Raw genomic sequence first — 20,904 nt, 5'->3', positions numbered from 1 at the left:
CCGAGCTGTCAGAGGCTACATCTTGTGGCCTCACATATGCTGCTTGACCAAAGCGCCTGCGAACATGTCTATTGGGTTGCAAGATTGCTGCTTGTTGGCCAGCGTCAGAGTCCGACGAGTTATAATTGGCAACAACTCGATCTATAATAGATGGATCGAACTCGCCAAATTCGCGAACGTGCTGCAAAGAAACACGTCTTGTCCGTCGCACAGCATGCTTGCATTGATTACCGGGTTATAATCTCGTCTTTATTGGTCAATACCTATATTTGTGGGTACAAGAAATCTACACACCCACGTCTACATGATACTGCATGTAGTGGACAAAACCCCTTTGCCTCTTCTCTAGCTGTAGCACTTCACTTCATCTTAACATCTTTTCACAGTAGATCTTTTCACTGTTCGTCTAACTCTAAACCGTAAACCGTAAGTAATTCTTGCGTGGACTCGATCTAACGTAAATAAGCGTAAATCTAAATAAACGTAAATCTAACTAAAAATAAAGCTAAATCTAATTTAACGTAAGTCTAATGACTAGAGGTTGTCTAGATGGTCATTGTGTCGGGGATGTAGTGACTCTTGCCGCCCTGAAGATCCACCTTCTTCCCTATCTTCTGAAGACATTTCACCAGTACTTTTGGATCGACGGAGCCCACCATGAGTGAAGGCAGCAATACCCTATATTCCATTGAGGGCTTTCTTCACCGCTTCATGCAGGCATCGCAGTCTATGGAGACCTAAATCTAATCTAATATAACGTAAATCTAAATCTAGCTTAAATAAACGTAAATCTAGTTAAAAATAAACCTAAATCTAATTTAATGTAAGTCTACATATAACCTAATCTTTAACGTCTTTTAAGATAGTTTCCTACGACGTTATAACTCTCTTCTTCTTGTGTGTGTGCGCGTGTGTGGATGTGTGTGCCAATAAAAAGAGATAAATGGTATAACCTTTCTATCACCCATGCCAAGTATGATAGATTGATTATGCCATTTCCCTCTTGAATAATAGGTCTTGAGTTCAACTCCTCGTCGGCTAGATCTTTAGGTCTTTTAATTTTAATTAGTTTCCTACGACGTTAAATTAGTTTCTCTCTCTTTCTCTCTCAATGTGTGTGCGTTTTTTTGGATCGTATGCATGTTTTCTCTCTCTTTTCCTCTCTCAATGTGTGCGTTTTTTGTTTATGCATGTTCTCTCTCTCTTTTCCTCTCTCAATGCGTACGTTTTTTGTTTATGCATGCTCTCTCTCTTTTTTTCTCTCTCAATGTGTGTGTGCATTCTTTGTTTATGTATGTGTGTGTGCGTTTTTGTTTTTGTTTGTACTCTCTCTCTCTCTCTCTCTCTCTCTCTCTCTCTCTCTCAAAAACACTATGTGTGTGTGTATGTGTGTGTGTGAGTGAGAGAGAGAGGGAGAGAGAAAGAGGGGAAGGGAACATGAGAATGAGGAGAGGGAAGGAGCATACCTGGCTCTCCTTCCTCTCCTCGTGTGTGTGTGTGTGTGTGTGTGGAGAAGAAAAAGAGAGAGAGAGAGAGAGAGAGAGAGAGAGAGAGAGAGGGAGAGCGTTACCTGCTCCTTGCTTGAGGGCGCCGAAAAACTCAGATCTGAGATCTGAGTTTTTGGGCGTGCTCGGTTATTTTTTTACCCCAGCCGGCGTCGCTATAAGCGTCGCTATGAGCGTCGCAAATTTACAAAATCGCAAATTTCTTTGTAAATTTGCGACGCTCATAGCGACGCTTATAGCGACGCTCATAGCGACGCCGGGATATTTTTTTTTGAGCGTCGCTATGTGAGCGTCGCTAATATGAAGAGCCTCTTGTAGTGGGTGGTAATGCAATGTAGGCACTGAGCTCCTCTTACTATAAGTGAGCTTCAATATTGGGTCATAGACAATGATCAATAATCTACTCATCCTATAGAGCTCGAGAAAAGAGAGAGAGAGAGAGAGAGAGAGAGAGAGAGAGAGAGAGGCCTAGGGTAGAACCGGGCACGCCAAGGACCAAGATGGAGCCATGCGGTCAAGGGGGCCCTACTATTAGCAAGGCAGGGCCTTTATAGGGCATGGTTGGGTATAGAGTTGCAGGCTTTAGTTCCCTCTATCTCATATTGGTATCAGAGCTCAGGGGAGGGGGAAGAAGGGAGAAAGCTATTGAGAAGCTATTGCTTTGCATGACTTTGCATGCATACATGCATGCTCTCTCTCTCTCTCTCTCTCTCTCTCTCTCTCTCTCTCTCTCTCTCTCTCTCTCTCTCTCTCTCTCTCTCCTCTTCAAGCACACGGCATGGACGTGGCCCTAGGAAAAAGGTTTCAAAGTTGCAAGGTGTGTGCAGGGCTGCCAAGCAAGCAAGCCGATGAGGTCAAAGTCAGAGCTACGTGTGCAAGGGCTCTTAGAGCGGGGAGGGTCAAAGGTCGACCATCATCAAACGGGGTGAGACTAGCACCAAAAGGGATTGCAGGAGCATGGGGGGATTTTTCATCTTCTGCAGCGAGAGAGAGAGAGAGAGAGAGAGAGAGATAGATAGATAGATAGATTGAATTATCATCCTCGGAGGTCAGATATGACCCATGGGACCAAAAACAAAACATTACAACCGCTTTTTCTAAGTGAGAGCAATCGATACATATCAGTTAGGGACTGAGGGTCCATCAAAAGAAAAACAAAGCCTAAGAAGGTCCTATGGGGCAGGGGCCGGTTTAGGAGTTCGAAACTCCTGGATGATGGCCTTCCCTCCACGATATAGGCCACTTGCCGTTGGCTTGTGCTTCACGCACTTTTTTCAGCTCTTCACCTTTGTGCTTGATTTGTGTCGTGGGGTGGAGTTCTTCAACGATCCAAAAACCGGGTGTCTTTAAGGAGCGCGATTGCTGGAGTAGTCGGAGCCGTTCCTCTTTGTCTTTGAAATCAGAAAATGGCATGTACACATGGACGGGTTTAAGATTTTCATTGAGGATGTCAATCAATTTGCAGAAGTCTTGATTGCACTTGTCCCATGCTTGGGGAGCCCTCCAATGCGAAGCTTGAGGGCATTCTCTTCTTGAAGCTGACATTCCCGCAGTTCTGTCTTTACACAAGTTTCCACTTTGGTGAGTGCGATCGTGTGAACTTGAGTGACTTTTTCTTCGACTTCCTTCACTTTGTCTGTGGTGAGGCCGACCATGGAGTCAAATCGCGCCTCGAGCGTGCTAAGGCGCGCTTTGAGGTCGCGGTTTTCTTCCATGACTATGTCGAGGGGGCTTGAAGTTGTTCGATGCGATCTATTTTGATCGGGGCTGCTAGGACAGAGGCAAAGCTGGCCCGAGCTCTCCCCGGTGCTTTTGGGGTGTTGGTCGCGAGAGAGAGAGAGAGAGAGAGAGAGAGAGAGAGAGAGAGAGAGAGAGAGAAGGAAATGTGCCGATATGTGGCCATTGCTTTTAAGAATGGGCAAGATAGGTGCTTGCATCCATCTTGGCTGCAAGCATTTGCAGGCCACGTGGATGCAAGAGCTGATTTTTATATAATATCTAGATGTGTTAATAAACATAGGTATGAATCCATAGAGCTTCTTAAGGTGGTTGGTGAGATTTGTCCCCCATAGAAGAGAAAGAACTAAATCTTACTTGTGATTCTTTGTGATTACTTGACTTTATTAATTAGTTCTACCATAGCCTTGCATATCCATTGAGTAAAAGAGAATATGCTTCAACGTCAACGATACAATTTAGTACCTAAAGGCATACTTTCCACTGGTATACCAACCATGGCACTAAGTGACACGGGGAACGAGTAAGGGGATAGATGGTGGAGGAGGGCCGATAGACATCCCGAGGTGGATTGGCTCCCCCAAAAAATAGTGGCACCCTTGAGGAACCTGGATTGGAACCTACGACCTCATGTCACAATGTCTTTTGAGGCTTGGGCTAACCACGTAGCCCATCCGTGTGCGTGTGAAAGGATTTCCATTTTACTTAATGTTATAAACGATAAACCTGGATTGATCTAAAACTAAACCCAGACAAGCCCCCTATTCGAGTTTAATTCTTGGTTGGGTTTATTTTTAAAAATCCATCTACGACACAGATCACCTCAACGACCTCACGTGGAGTTCACATCCATTGACACACACACACACACACACTCTTTAAATGCACCATGTCACTTAGTCATGAGGGTATACCAATCTTGTGATAAAGAAAGTGCCTAGAAATATCATAAACATAATGAGTACATGTAGTTTAATTCTTATACTTTTTTTAGTAAAAGACAAGTAATTTCTCCATTTAAAGTAATTTCTCCATTTAAGCAAAAAATCTATTCTCTTTTAGCTTCTCCATAAATGATCTTCATCATCGTCATAGTTTTGTAAAGAGTCACATTCTGAGAGGACAAAGACAGATCAAAAAACAAATTCACAAGGAAACCAAATCAATAGCCCCTAAAACCCGTTAATCCTAGAGATACAAAATTTCACAAACATACAAAATTCCCTTTAGGGTAGATTCAAAGAGGAAATTTTACAAAATAACTAGTATTTTTTACAATTTAGCTCTGTTTTCTTAAATTCTTCAAGCGCATTTTTTCATTCTCTTCTCCCCTTCAATTGATTGTTTTGAATTTTCAGCTCACTCAAGCCTAAGCTAAGGTGCACTTTTCCCAAACATTGACTCCAGCCTTCAAATTTGAAGGGTGACGACTACTTTTGTTTTTGTAAAGGGTGAATCCATTTTGCATTTTGAAGGCCATAAAGAACAATGAGTTACTATATATGGCACTGGCGTACTCAAATGGGATCAAGGGTATTTTTTCAAAATAACCAATATTTTTTACAATTTCACGCATTGTATAATATTGAGCTAAAATCTCACACTTGACACCTTTATATATATTTGTCCTTCTAGCCCCGAGAATGTGCACATTATACATTGTAGCTTTGTGCAAAGGGCCAAAGTCGGATGGTCTCGGAGTTGAATTGGCACTACATACACTTAATGTGGGACAACATGAGCTGGTTGTGTGTGTGTGTGTGTGTGTGTGTTCCAGTAACAATATAGCATAAACATCAAAGAATCGTTTCAAATTACAAAAGACACTGTATATTGGAACAATATATAATTCCAGTATTGGATTACTGGAACAATATATAGTTCGAGTAACAATATAGCATAAACATCAAAGAATCCTTTCAAATTACAAAAGACACTAGAAACTATTTAATGAAAAGGTGGTATAATTTCCATTCATAGTACAGAACAGAATTTATACATAAGTACAAGAGAAACAAGAGCCTGAAGACATATAAGTCCACCATCTTCAAGCCAAGGAACTTTGAAAACCATAGTTGAGAAGGTAACCCTCACCAGCACCCATGGAAACAACACAACTTTCAGTTAGCATTGGCAATGTATGCAGGTGATGCATGGGTATCCCACATGTTATAGATGTCACCCAACTAAAATGCTTTCAAATATATTAAATAAAAAATGTGAAGCTACACATATATGCAAAGATGGTTTCATTTACAGGGTTAAAAACATTTGGAGCCCCTTTAGCTTTACAAGCTCTCATGAGATAAGTCCGCAGACGAGTTTTATGAGGCAATTTAGCCTCAAAATTTGCATGTTTCTTGACTTTACAAAGTTTGACATTAATTGTCGCTATTTTTTCAAGGTCAATATAGTACTCATACATGCAGTCAATTGATACTTTGGAGTCACTTGTAACATAAAAAGATGTTAGTAAGTAAGTTCTACACCTTCCTAGACGGAGTCAAACCCATATGTAAGGTAGTAAGTATGAGTGAAAATCCCTAAAAAAAACATACAACATATAGCAGGGATATTCCATATTTTCACATTTGTTCCAAAAGCTAGGAAAGTGATTCGCCCTGGCCCACACCTTCTATGCAATAAGCAGCCATTAACACCCTCATAAGTAACCCATTTACAATTGTATCTACTATAATCCACAACCTTACATAACAATCATCTTAACCATATTCGGTCACATTCAGCCATACCCCTGTTCACAACCAACCCTTAACAACCATATTTGGCCACGTTTGAGCAATTCTCAAAGGATCTATATAACACTAAAATGGCATAGACCATATTTGAGAAAGATCGGTAAGCTCGGTACCAAACCCAAAAGCAAACATCAGTAGAATAACCCTTGTGGCCACTATCAAACTTAACTCAGTACACAACCAACCATTCTTGTCTAAGTGAGCAAATTTGCCAAAGCTCTATATCCACAACACTAAAATAGTATAGGCCGTATCCGAGCGGTATTGGTAAGCTCAATAATCAAACTTAGAGGCACATCATTAGTAACATACCAGCCGTAATAGCCTTAACATAGAATACCCGGTCGTAAGTTACTCTCCACAAATAGGTCAACCCTATCATATAGGGTTATTCACCCTATCACTTTTGCCCAAGATATATACACAACAGCATGTTCCATATTTGAACAAGAGTGGTAAGCATAAGAACCAACCCAGAGGTACATCCCCATAATGTAACCGCCATGACAGCACTATCAAGCCACTTGCCTAACACCCCACCAATAGGGCAACCCCACTATATAGGGTTATTCACCAGAATTTTAAGACGAACTTCTACCATTACCCCCTTTTTTCAAAAAAACCGACTTTCAAGGTCACACAACATAGAAGATACAACCTTTCAATGCTTCTTGAAATGCCCCCTTTTTTCAAAAAAACCGACTTTCAAGGTCACACAACATAGAAGATACAACCTTTCAATGCTTCTTGAAATGCCAATGACAAACCATATATATGCATTGAGACAGATATCTTTAAACCGGAAAGGTGTTTGTAAATCAAAGTCGCAGACACCATCATACAAATGCTTAAGATAAGTCATTTAAAAGCCATTTCTAATACGCAAGGTGAGTAAAACCAAACCAGTGTTGTAAGTAAAAAAAATGGTTCAGCAGAAGTTGCCCTTAATGTACCACTATTGGTATGTATTACCATACCAACAAGAGAATCACAACCCATCAAACAAATTGGACAGGACTCCATTTCAAAGCCATAAATCACTTGAGCTTGAGTCGGAGCATCCAGCTCCATAATAGCTAGCTTATCCTTTCCCTTTTCCATAGATCCGACATTTAACACAGCCCCTTTGTAGGTAAAACTCTCATAGTCCTACTGTACAGACAACTACTCACAAGCGCACACACACACACACACACACACACACACACACCCAATGTTAAGTGAGCATGTAATGCTCACCTTTTTATAGGGTTTGGAGTAGGTACCCTCCTTCATTCACAGTCGTAAGGCGGGCCCGTCTTCAAGAGGGAGATGGTGCAGCAACGCCGCCATTTACAGAGAGAGGGGGGGAGAGAAAGTTAGAGAGAGAGAGAGAGCATTAGAGCGTTGAAACGCAGATTCACTGAGAGAAACCACGTTATTAAGCGATAGACGACAGTATTTACAGAGTCGGGTAACCCTCCCTAAACCCCTTTTACAACAAGGGGTTAGGTACCATAAAGGAACCACCTAAAAACAAAATTACCCAGTGAATACAAGCATGGTATTCATCAACCGTATGCCAAACCAACAATCCTAGCAAACTGTACCAAGGAAACATCAACAAGCTATAACATGCCGTGTGTATGTGTGTGTGTGTGTGTGTGTGTGTGTGTGTGTGTGTGTGTGTGTGTGTGTGTGTGTGTGAGAGAGAGAGAGAGAAGAGAGAGAGAGAGAGAGGTCTCGAATAGGACCTACCCAAAAATATTTTTTTAATCAAAGAAACCTTAAAATAAAACATTGCACAATAAAAATCTTTTGAATTTTAGGTTGAAATTTAAACAATTGATGGTATTTACACTAAAACTTACAAAATTTTGCTGATTTTCTTTAAGGAAATCTTGAAATCTAGCCAGAAAATAGTTGCAATTTTAGTGCTAAAAATACAGTAACCCGTGGCTTATTGCAAACATTGGGAATCTCAAATAGCCCCAAAATGGAAGAGCATGAAAGATGTACAAAAGTTGAATGCCCAATATATCCACAATCACTCTCTCACTAGAGGACATACTATGTCAAGAGAGGATGGGCACACTTATTGAAAATTTGTTACACCCTCCCATGGGGCAGTGTGTGTGTGTGTGTGTGTGTGTGTGTGTGTGCGTGCGTGCGTGTGCGTGTGTGTGTGTGTGTGTGTGAGAAGAGAGAGAGAGAGAGAGAGAGAGAGAGAGAGAGAGAGAGAGAGAGAGAGAGAGATGAGCCCTGGAGATGTGTGTGTGTGTGTGTGTGTGTGTGTGTGTGTGTGTGTGTGTGTGAGAGAGAGAGGAGAGAGAGAGAGAGAGAGAGAGATGAGCCCTGGAGATGTTAGGAAATATGACGTAGCTAATTAGATATTTGAGTAGATTACTTAATGGAGAGATACTACATTTCACACACAAGAGATTATAGAGTAGAGAGAGAGAGAGAGAGAGAGAGAGAGAGAGTACACACGATATATGTGGTTCACCCAACGTGGGCTACGTCCACGGGAAAGCAGTCACTCGATGGCTTTAGTACGTCAAAACAAGAAGTAGTTTACAAAGTTATTATACCCTTAATAGAGCTCCTATCTTGCTTCACTCTCACCACCTCACACCCACCTTGTTGCATCAACTTCACACTATTAAATGTGTGTAGAAATGGCCTCCTTTTATAGGCCAAAAGGGTTGCCCTCTCTCATGAGAGGCAGCCATGTGTAGCCGCCCTTGTAGATAAGTTCAACAGAGGGTATTTAAAGTTCTTGAAACTTACAAAAATATATATACAGAAGGGCATTATTTTTTCAAATTTGAAAAAAAATTACAGATATTTAAAAAAAGGGTATATTATATTCCTAACAAAATTCACAGATAAGGGGTTTTACAAACATGTCGTGAGCGCACGTGATATGGTAGTTTTACACATAGTGAACCCCCCAAGCCTATAGCTCAACATAGCTCTACCAAAGAAGCTTATAGAACGAGTAATGTGTGACTACGTATAACGTGTAAGTAGTAGACTCAAAATTGGAATATACGTCAATTAGAAGCATTGCATAACCTATGACATGTAGCCAAAATGAGCATACTCTATAACTCAACCTCTATCACCAAAACAATGGCCATCAAAATGGTATACACAAGAGTCTAACACCTCGTGTGATTGTTCCTTGTATTCTTTTTCAATCCCCCACCTCTCTCTCTCTCTCTCTCTCTCTCTCTCTCTCTCTCTCCCCCCCCCTCCCCCCAAGTCCAAAACTTGAGTTCAAGTTCTATCAAATGGAGCTTTCAAAATCTTTTGGGATTGTTCCAACTATGTTGCAATATCTTTTCTCCTTCTCCTCCTCCTCCTCCTCCTCTCTCTCTCTCTCTCTCTCTCTCTCTCTCTCTCTCTCTCTCTCTCTCTTTATGTTTCACAACTCTGTGACGTGACTGCCCCGTGGGAACCCTCGGCAATGCAGATTGCTGACGTGGCTGGCTTGCAGGAATGTTGATGTGGCACTGCCTACCGTACGAACACCCGATAGCTGACGTGACCTGCTGTACGGACACTCGCATTTCGTGCAAGATTTTGCGGTAACAAAAAAGCAATTTTGTGTGGACAACTTTTGCTTTGTGTTGGCTACGCAATTGAAGAGAGAGAGCTCTTTTGCTTTGCTTTATTTTCTCTCAAGAGAGAGAGACAGCTTGTGAGAGACAGAGAGATTTTGCTTTATTTGGGAAGGCTTTTGATTTTTAGCTTTTAGGGCTCTGCTTTTGGCATCCTTTGTAAATCTATATGTTAGTAGTTTGGGCTCTCACTTCTCAGAGCATCTGGACATAGAGTCTTAGAGTGAGTCCCGACTACTCGCTTGTACTGTGAGTTGCAAATTCATTCAAAAAGAAATACCAAAAGGGGCACCAGCCTTTGGGGCCAATATCTCTAGGCACAAAACTCCGTCATGCCAATGTCGAATCAATTGTGAACTATAAACTGTTTTGAAGTGATTTATTGTGGTGTCGCGGTAGATTCTCGACTTGGAGTGTCCAAGTTTATTAGAGTGGTATCAAAGCATGGCCAATTTCTCTTCTACGGGAAATTCGATCCTTTTTACAAGGCACTTATGGCTTCAGACAAAGATCAATCAACTTCTTTGCATCCGGAGATGCGGGAAGAGGTCACAACAAAGATTCAAACGAGGAGTACGGCCCATCGCGGCCTACTCAGGCGGAGATTGAAGAGATGGAGCATCGATGTTTGATTAGCGATGCAACAAAGATGATGCTAAATTTTGCGAAAGACCCTAAATTTGCAAAATTTATGAGCCAGACCTCTTTTGACGAGGTGCGTGCACAGTGGCGGTAGACCATAAAACCACCCCTCAAATTGGCTCTCAAGAAACCTCCTACTCCTAGGATGTACACAGAGAAAGAATTAGAAGAGGTGGTTGATGCACGAATTGCATAGCTTTTTGATGTGCGAAATAAAGTAAAAAATCACAACAAAAAGCAAAAGAAAGGAACTGACTTCTCGGGTTATTTGGGTCATCAGTCTACATTTGAATTGGCAAGAAAGCAGAAGAAGCGTGTTCGATTTGAAGGAGTATGTTAGAAAATAAGACGTAGCTAAATAGATATTTGAGTAGATTACTTAATGGAGAGAGATAGATTTCACACACAAGAGATTATAGAGTAGAGAGAGAGAGAGAGAGAGAGAGAGAGTTACACACGATATATGTGGTTCACCAATGTGGGCTATGTCACTGGAAGTAGCCACTCAATGGCTTTAGAACTTCAAAACAGAAGTAGTTTACAAAGGGATTATACCCTTAATAGAGCTCCCGCCTTGCTTCACTCTCATTACCTCACACTCACCTTGTTGCATCAACTTCACACACTATCAAATGTGTATAGAAATGGCCTCCTTTTATAGGCCAAAAGGGATGCCCTTCTCATGAGAACTTCAAAACAAGAAGTAGTTTACAAGGGATTTAATATATACAAAGGGATTATACCCTTAATAGAGCTCCCCCCCTTGCTTCACTCTCATTACCTCACACTCACCTTGTTGCATCAACTTCACACACTATCAAAGTGTATAGAAATGGCCTCCTCCTTATAGGCCAAAAGGGATGCCCTCTTCATGAAAGGCAGCCATTGTTACCGCCTTGTGTAGATAAGCCGCCACAATCGGACACCCTCCAATCTGCCTATTGTGTGCCGCCCTTGAGAAACAAAGTCCGCTTCTGAATTCAGCCACCGGCCATTGACTTCCACCACCGCCCCACCGACCATTGACTACCGGTCGTATTACTCCCTTCCCGACCACTTTTTTTTCGGCCGCCAACCGGCCATAATATTCCGGCAAAAAAGCAATATTCCGGCCAAAAGGGCTACCCTCTCTCATGAAGAGGCAGCCGTTGTGTTAGCCCCCGCCCTTGTGTAGAAAAGTCCAAATCGTACTCCTTTAAATAAATCCGCCCATGTGTGGCCGTTTCCTTGAGAAGAAAAAAGTCCGCTTTTGAATTTGGCCGACCGCCAATGACTTCCACCACCGGCACGCACGATGGCTTCTCCTTATAATGGGGGCCTTACAAATGTGTGTTTTTAACACAAAAAATTACAAGGGGTAAATAGGGCTCCATACTTAACAGGAGGCATCCATATATCATTTAAAGTGTGACTCTACTTTTCCTTCTGAAGCCCATAAAGAAACTCCAGTCCTCAAATTTGATGGGTAACTCTACTTTGATATTTCATCTTAAAGAGCTTCAAGAAATCCGAGCACTCGATGCTTCTACGCATTGCGCAATGGAGATGGAGAGAGAGAGAGAGAGAGAGAGAGAGAGAGAGAGAGAGAGAGAGAGAGAGTTCCAACCCACCGAAAAAAGAATTCCATCAGACTTCAAATATCCACTTGTGCAATGGAGAGAGAGAGAGAGAGAGAGAGACAAAGGGAGGGAGAGAGGTTTTAATGCCAAAGAAACACATCAAGAGACCTCAAATTTCTATGTGACAAGTCTTGAACTTAAGACCTGGTATTTGAGAGGAAATTGTGATAACCAATCTAGCACACTGAAAGATTACTATAGTTTCCTCTTTTTATTCACTAAGAGAGATCCCAAACATCTACCTGACAAGTCTAGAAGTCAAAATTTTGTGTGTATGTATGTGTGTGTGGGAATGTGCATGCATGCATGTGTGTGTGTGTGTGTGTGTGTGTGTGTGTGTGTGTGTGTGTGTGTGTGTGTGTGTGTGTGTGTGTGTGTGTGTGTGTGTGTTAGAGAAAGAGAGAGAGCAAGAGAAACAAGGACAAAGAGATAGAGTGAGAGAGAGAGAGAGAGAGAGAGAGAGAGAGATGGTGGAGTTATTGGACGATCCATCCAATGTTAGCATTGCCAAAATTTTGCGTCAAAAATATTTCAGTGAGTTAAAAAGTATTGTGTCACCTCAAGAAATGATGGAGGTGTGTGACAGTGCAGGAATAAGTTTCAAAGCTTATGAAGCTTTGTATAAAATTGTAACAATAGGACACAGAGCAAAAGGTCTTTTCAGATTGCTACCAACACCTTACAGTGTTAGCATTGCCAAACGATGCGCCAACAATGATGTTGCAAGTTTGTTAGGTGGATTTCAATGTGTCAAGGATGTCATGACATTAGAAGATGGAAAATCCTTTCGCTACAACGAATTGGAAAATCCTTTCGCTACAACGAATTCAACAATGTGATGTCGACTTGTTGAAACCAAGAAGTCAGTGATCAGATTTTACGGTTGACACAAGAAGAGTGTGGTGGCAAAGTAATTTTTGTTATGAAACTAGATGAGTTTCAGATTGCTAAAGGTCAGCGGCTCGAAAGGGTAAGCGTTACAATGATGAACAGGCCTTGGTAGGTGTCGATGTTGAGTTAAATGACAATGAGAAGGAAACACGTGTTTAGGTGTTCAATTAGAGAAGAATATCTGGTGGTGGCTACTTTTCATCTCCCAAAATAAACACATGAGTCCCTTGAAGTGGTATTTCAATCATACGCCAATTGTTGACATCATTCGGCAACAACAAGAAGGACAAAGATTGCAGGTTTCAGACTTGGGTTCGTTCCAAGTTGAGTGGCATTTGGCAGGAGATTTGAAAACTCTTAAGTGCATGTTAGGTTGCAAACATGGTGCAATGACACTCTTTCCATGCATTTATTGCTGCCATAGTAAAGTGTCCATGGGAACCGAGAGCAAGGTTGTCAAAGTCAGCAAATCAAAGAGCGGTAAGGGAAAGAGTGGGAAAGTTGCAGCCAACTCTGTGAAAGGTGTGTCTAATACACAAACAATAAGTAAATCACTACAACAGTGGTTCCGAGGTATTCTTAGTTGTGATCAAAGTGTACCCCCTAATCGAGACATGGATGATCCCAATTGGGATCCTATTTTACCAATTCCACTGATTAATGTGCATGTTTGCACCCTTCATGCTCGTCTTCGAATTCTTGACAAGTTACTAATGTTACATATCAATTATGCTTGGAACATGGAGCCTGCAGAAAGAAGAGAAGAGTGTATAAAGGAACTTGAGTCTATTTTATCAAGTGTTGGTCTACATGGTGGTGCAGCTGAGCTATTCAAAGACAAAAAGACATCTGGTAGTACACAAGATAGACCCAATAAAATATGTATGGGTGGTAGCAAAGCTCGGCATTTGCTATCAGATTATTCGGCTTCTCAAAGTCAAACTGAGTTTCAATTGTGGAAAAAAGTGTGTGACATTACCACATACAAAGGGAACGAAGCTGCTCTTGGAATTAAGCGTGCTCATGTGTGGCAATCTGTCGATGATATTTTTCGTCTACTTGAAAAAGCAAAGCTGCCTTCTGATGAGATATCCACTTTGAAGTTTGTGATCAACAGCTTCACTTCGCAAATGGTCTATGCTTGGGGAGAAACACACATAACACATTACATGGTAAGTTTCATTTTGTCTTTACAATCAGCGTTACAATATCATTAAACAAAAGCTTGTATTTTTCAGCATATTCTTTTTGCACATAGTGCATTTTTTCTCGACACTTTTGGTTCTTTGGGCATCTGGAGTAGCCAAGGAATGGAGCACTCACACTATCAAGCAAAAGCGGTGTATTTTAAGAATACACGACATGGAGGTGGAAAAAAACAAGCAATGCGTTACATGAAATGTTCAATTGGTTTTACAGAGTTTTGGCAGGGAGACAGAGAAAAAAGCCAAGAGTACAAAGGAATTTGAAATGCAGAATAGAAAAAGTTATTAACATTAGGCGATCAAATTCATACCATGCTTCAATAGCAAAAGATCGCTTCCATTGATGGTTGGCAACAAGGCGAAGAGATGGCAGACGTTGGGTGCAAAATGAATAAATTTCTGATCACCAAAAAAATTTGTTGTAACCTCGGATTTTGATGTTAATCAATTGTCGACACTTAGTTTTTGACCCGTGTGTGAATTCTCTTTCAATTATGAGTTTATTTAAATTTTTAATCATTTTTTAAGTTTTTAATTTTTTAAAGATTTTTGGGCCTATTTAAGTCAAAACTCACTTTTTGAAGTTCATTTCTCATTCGCACGTTCTAGAAGATCCACTCGAGCCAAAGCGAGCACACACTCATATCTTGATCACGATGGAACCTACTCAAGAGAAAATCAGTATGCACGTCGATGACACCACCGCCACTCACAACACAACAGATTCAGCGCGCGCACTTGATACACAATCCCTAGCTTCAAATCCAACATCACAACCATCTCCAAATGCCACACAACCTCCTCAACCATCTCATGCACAAGAACAAACCACTACCACATCCCAACCCCAACCCGCACCACATACACAGCCCACATCTTCAGATCCAACGCCAGAAGCCCATCTAGATACCATGCAACCTCCCCAACCATCTGCTTCACACGAGGAAACCATTGCCACATCAAATCCCGCGCCGCAATCGCATGACGATAACCCAACACCACAACCAGTCACAGAGCCCATCCAACCTCCAAACCCTTCTATTCCAGATGATCAAACTACCATGTGCCAAATTTTTGGGGATCTTCCACCGTTACATCAAGCCCACCGCACAGCTTTGCCGGATCCTCCACCAATCTCTGAGATCAACCCTGAGCCACTACAAAATGAGCAGGTTCCACCTGTTGTTCCTACACCTGTTGCTCAAGCAACCTCGCGAACTCCACCAATAAATATGCGTTTCAAATAGTGCGCAAAAAGAAAAACACCAGAGAAGGATAGACGGGCTGCCAAGAAAAGAAAGGAAGAGGCACGCCAGGAAAAAGAAAGAGCTGCCAAAGAAGCAGAGAGCAGAGAAAAGGAAGAAGCAAGAAGAAGAGAGGTGGAAGAATGGTAGAGAGACGAGGCTGAGAGAGCTCATTTGGCAAACCTTCAAGCATGGTCCGAAGCAGAGAGAAGAGCAGCTGAAGAGAGAGCCACAGCAACACAACAGGCACAAGCTGGCAGCTCTCGGCCACTCAAAGGACCTCAGAGAGCTAAGAAATGTCCAAAGATAAAGAAGGGCAATCTCACAGCTGAAGAGCAACAAACTCAAGCAGAGAGGAGAGAAAAGTTTAGAAATGACCCTCCTCAATGGGCCAGACTACCAGCTCCCCCTCCACCACCTGTGGCACAGAAGAAAAGAAGATGGAAGCCAGGAACGGTGGCCTTGAGGGAAATTAGAAAGTATCAAAAATCTACTGATCCAATCATACCAAAAGCAGCTTTTTCGCGTGTTGTTAGAGAAATTATGGAAGAGTGTAGTGACTCTGTCACTCGACTCCAAGGCAGAGCACTCTTGGCACTACAGGACGCAGCGGAAGACATTTTGGTGCAGCTCTTCAACGACGGCGTGTCCTGTATGGTGCATGCCAAGAGAGTCACCCTCAAAGTGACGGACTTAGCATTAGCAATTAGATTGAGAGATGAGGCCTATTTATATAAGAACTAGTTTATCCCATGTAACCTTTTTATCACATTTGTGGCTCTACTGAGAGTTTGTAATCTTTTGAATCAATACCAATGATCAAATTTTGTATCAACTATGTCTTGAGAACTTCAACAATTTTAAGTTGTTATTTGTTAACTGTTCATTTCGACAAATGCTCAACAGTGGATTTTTTTTTTTTGAAAGCTGCCAAAACATTGTTCTAAACCATGCAGAATGGTGCTAAAACACCTCCAAGGAGGTGCACTAGCATGAAAGTGAAAAAAAAATTTTAAAAAAAGCCCTGTGCGCCACGGCACGCAGAGAGCTGTTTTGACCAGGTCAAAACAGCTCTCTGTGCGCCTTGGCGCACAAGGATTTTTTTTTTCACTTTCATGCTAGTACAGCTGTATACACCCCTCCTACTGCTCAAAAAAACTCAAAAATGAATAAAAATGGAAAAATCTATGTAGACATTGCCTGCAAAATACCAGTACACCAGACGCGATAGAACACTTCAAAAAACAAAACTTTTTTTATTACAAGAGATATTACATCATGGTTTATGCATTTCTTGACGAATTACATCGGTAGGAATTGCAGGAGGGGCTAAATTGACATCAAATGTCTTTACAATTTGGTCTGGGTTTGTAATTCCTTGACCTAAGCTTAAAGTACAGTGGGAAAGGATGGATCCAGAGTGCTTGCATGTAAATGCATACAAAGCAGCCTCTCTATCAACCAATATACATTTATGGGCGTTTAAAGTGAGAGAGTCTTCAGCAAGGATGGCGCTCAAAGCTTTGCACTTGAGGAGCTCCGTTGTACCATGCTTGGAGAAGCCCGTGTATACAACTCTAAAAATTGAGGGGCCCAAGTGGCTTTGGTAGTGCCACAAAGAGCTATCTCTGCCTGTAGGGTTGCTGCGGGAACCACCAGTTTGCATTGCAAATTTATCAACATGATATGCAGTCTACAAAACAATTTATAAATTTAAACTCTTGTTGTAATGAATTGTACACAAATAATCAAGTTATAATAAGTTTACCTCTGTCTCTTCATCCATCTCTTCAAGTGATTTTTTGGTAAGGTCGATGCTAGAGCGATCATCTTTTCCCGTAGAGATCAAAGGTTTGTGCGGCTGAAAAGCACTCTCAGGAAGGCTTTCCTAGAAAGAGGCACACGATTTGATCTCTACAAGTGTTGAAGCGACGGTCTGCACCAATGTTTGTTCATTCTCAGTGGGAAAGAATGAGAGGCCGTCTAAAATACTTTGATCTTCAAAGTCAATTTCAAATTCTGTCTTCTCTTGCTTTCCACTAGGATCCTTCATCCCTGCATAGATAGCTAGCACAAAGAGAGACTCGTCTTCTCTAAGTCCCAATGTTTTGGCAATGTCATCAAGAAATAGGAATTGACGACCATCGACGACCACTGCATGGAGAGAAAGAATTTGTAGCTCCGGCACTTCTTCCAACACGTCATCTCCCTCAATCATTCTATCATCCTTCTCAGTTGTATTGGGCTCTTGTAATAGGACAAGTGCCATTGATGCCTCCGCCTGCTCATCCACCTCCTCGATAACTTCATTTGACTCCTCAACAAGAGTCACCGTTGGTTTCTTACTCGCTTTTTCTTTTGATTTTCCCTTGTCAATACCTCCAAGCACAAGCAAAACTAAAACCATGTCCCATGAGATGAATTGAGTGCCGATGTTTCCCATGCCCAGGTCCATGAGGTCTTCCTCATCCTCTGTCTTATAATCCAGATCAGTGAGCCCTTTAGTGAATCGCAACAATCGATAGCGAAAGTTTTTGTCGGTGGCGTAGAGGTGCTTGAGGAACTCCACTGGCACCCATGCCATGTCAGATCCCTCAAAGACTATGGCATATTCTTCGATGTGTTGTGCCATGTAGTCAAGGAAGCTCTAGAATGCTTCCCCATGAAGATTTGATGTGGCTTGTATGTCGATGAAGCCTTCAAAGACATGAATTAGATCGTGTGCTCGATCTGCAAGTCCTATCTTTTCCAATTGTGAGAGAAGTGCGTCACTAGCTGTGGCCATGGTTTTTTTCGCGAAGAAAATAGATAGAGAGCAGACAGAGAGAGATTGAGAGCAAAGAGTCTGAGATTTGTGAATGTTATAAAAGCTTTTAAAAACTCATAAAGTCACTTATATACTGAAAGTCGCTTTTTTTTAAAATTTAAAAAAATTATAAAAATAACTTAAAAGTATACTTTTACTTAATAAACGTGATTGGAAAGCACTTGCATTCCAAATCACTGAAATGGCATTTCACTCATAACGTTGGACATAAGATTTTACACAGAGATAAAATTCAAAACTCCAAAATCATTAATAGAATCATAATCTTTTATCAATTACAAGGTTTTACAGAAATACATCGCGGAAATGTGATGTTCTCACATAAAAAGCTCTTCTCTTTTCTAGAACATATAACTTTCTGGTTGATTACAAAGAGATATGGATCTAACAAGGAATATCTAAGATTAAGATACTCGCGAAGATGACTGAGATGCCAATCGTTATTCACTAAGATGTCATGCACTGTATCATCATGGAGAGATATTTGCAGGTCAATGGATTCTCTAACTGCAACGTCAGAGTCTAGTGCTTCCCATTCTCCCTTCGTCAACTTCCATCTTCTGTATGGAAAAGCCATTGATAAGCTTTGCTTTGCGATATGGTATCTGAAGACCACATTCTCCGCAATTATAGACAACTTGATTCTATCTCCTTGATGGTTGACCACTTTCGTTTCCCATCCAGCTGCAAGAAAAGCAGATATTGCATCTCCCCCTTTGCAGGTCCACATTGTTGGTGTCCTGTGAACACTCTGCAAACAGAAAATATGTACAAACATATGAAGTGACATAAACCATGTCAAAGTTGCTTTATGAGAACCATAGGTGCACTTCATTTCTGCATGCACATCCATCTCGATTATCCTTTTGGTTGCTGCTATTAAAGCACTATCTGGCTTAGGCCATTAGAAACTCTGCAAAGTTGGTGTTGAGCCAGCAGAGGATCACACCCACATTTTTGCTCACACTCAACATTTTGTAACCATTGATTGTAATAAATGTCTTTCCGACATTAATTTTGATTTGAGCCATTCATTAAGTAACGGGACTCAATTGAGTTTCCAGCTTGTAATCCCGAAGTAATTTCACTTGCTGATGTAATTAGTTAGAGATGTTCTCACCTCCAAGGCTGAGGTATATAAGCCAAAGTTTTTGTAACCTAAAGAGGCAGATTATTTATCAAAGTGAGTTTTTGAGCGTCGTGACTGTGTCTGAGAGAGAGAGAGAGAGAGAGAGAGTCTTATCTACTTGCTACGCGAGCTACGGAGCCTCCATTGGAGAAGCGACACCGCCATTGTGTTAGCAACGGCGAGAGCTACGCACAGATACCAAGAGTGCGCGCTATCGGCTTCTATGTGTGGTAAGTTCCTACGAGCTTCGGTGTGAGTTTTCTTCCAACTCGTGTGTCGGAATTGAGCGTGCAGCATATCTATAGAACCACAACAAGTAGAGCTACGCATTAGTACCATCGGGGTCAAGTTTCGATCACCTGTATATTTCGGCCTGTCTTCATACGCGTTTACCGCATGAGTGGTTATAGGTTGATTTTGCAGTTCAAATCTTTAGGGTGTTGTTCTTACCTAGTGTATAGGATTCCCCTTGAGTTTGAGATCGATTCAATGATTCTAGATCATGTTTCGTATAGCATTCGTTCGTAGTACGGATTTCAGTCACTTGCGTATTTTAGAACTTAGATTTGATTTCCTTAGTAGTGATTGTCATTAGAAGGTCGAGTAGGTGATTTGACACCCACCTAGTTGTTTCCATGCGCCTGCGGGTCAAGCTCCGTCCTCGTCTGACGAATTCTGTTGTTGGTTGAGTTCTCGCTATTTAGCTTCCGCTAGTGGTGTAACCGCCTTAACATTTGGCCCCGCTGCCGGGGACGAGAGCCCTAAGTAGGTGACCTTAAACTAATCCTACGAGGTGAGTCGTATAAACTACTTTGTATACTTTAGTTAGAAAAGATCTAGGAGTGGTGGACTCTGAAGATCTCGAGAGATACTAGGAAGTGGGGTATTCCTGGGTCTTCCGTGTTGACAGTATTTTTAGTTTAGCTTAGATTTGTTTGTTGTTTTGTTGGTGTTGAGTAGTTGTTGATAGAAGAAGAATTTGCTAGTCCGTGAGTGGCAGTGGATCTCTTTAAAATCACAATTACCAAACCCATTTTATGATTAGGAATAGCTTAGGTAGGACTTCATTTGATCCTGATCTAGAGCTAGTAATCATTGGAGTATTTGCTTGATATGGTTGATTGCATGTTAGATCACTAAACCGTCGAGTTAGTAGTGAAACTTGCAATAAACAAAAGTCAGAGAAATTTTCTATGTATTTGGGAGTTGCTGAGCACTTGAGAAAGCTTTAGGAAGGATTCTGTGCCAAAAAACTGGAAATCTGCAACTTTAGACATCATACACGTATGATGTCTAAATGACCAAACAGAGACCAAAACAGAAATTTTGACTTTACCTGAGTGTTCAAAAGGAAGGTTATACCCTAATTTCAACTTAAAACAAGAGCATTAACACTCAAAGAAACCCAAAAAGACAAGTCGGAGTCCAAAAAACTCAAAGAATAGGAAATTTTGGATTCAGATCTTGTTTTTACATTCAAACCTGACAAAAACACTTGAAACTCAATTATAAACATTGGAGAAGGCTTAAAACCAAGAATAGTCAAAATCTGGGACAAAAGACATCATACGCGTATAATGTCTTTTAGCACATCCACTGCTTATTTTTGATATCTAACCTAACAAGATTGTTACAAACACTGTAGAAAGCATAAATATCAAGTCTTGACCCAAATTGATGAAAAAGACATCATACGCGTATGATGTCTTTTACCTAATTTTGGACATATTTTGATACTTTG

Source organism: Adiantum capillus-veneris, chromosome 22 (genome assembly GCF_014529385.1).
Source record: "Adiantum capillus-veneris isolate H3 chromosome 22, ASM1452938v2, whole genome shotgun sequence".
Taxonomy (NCBI): domain Eukaryota; kingdom Viridiplantae; phylum Streptophyta; class Polypodiopsida; order Polypodiales; family Pteridaceae; genus Adiantum; species Adiantum capillus-veneris.
Note: the sequence above shows the minus strand (reverse complement) of the source record.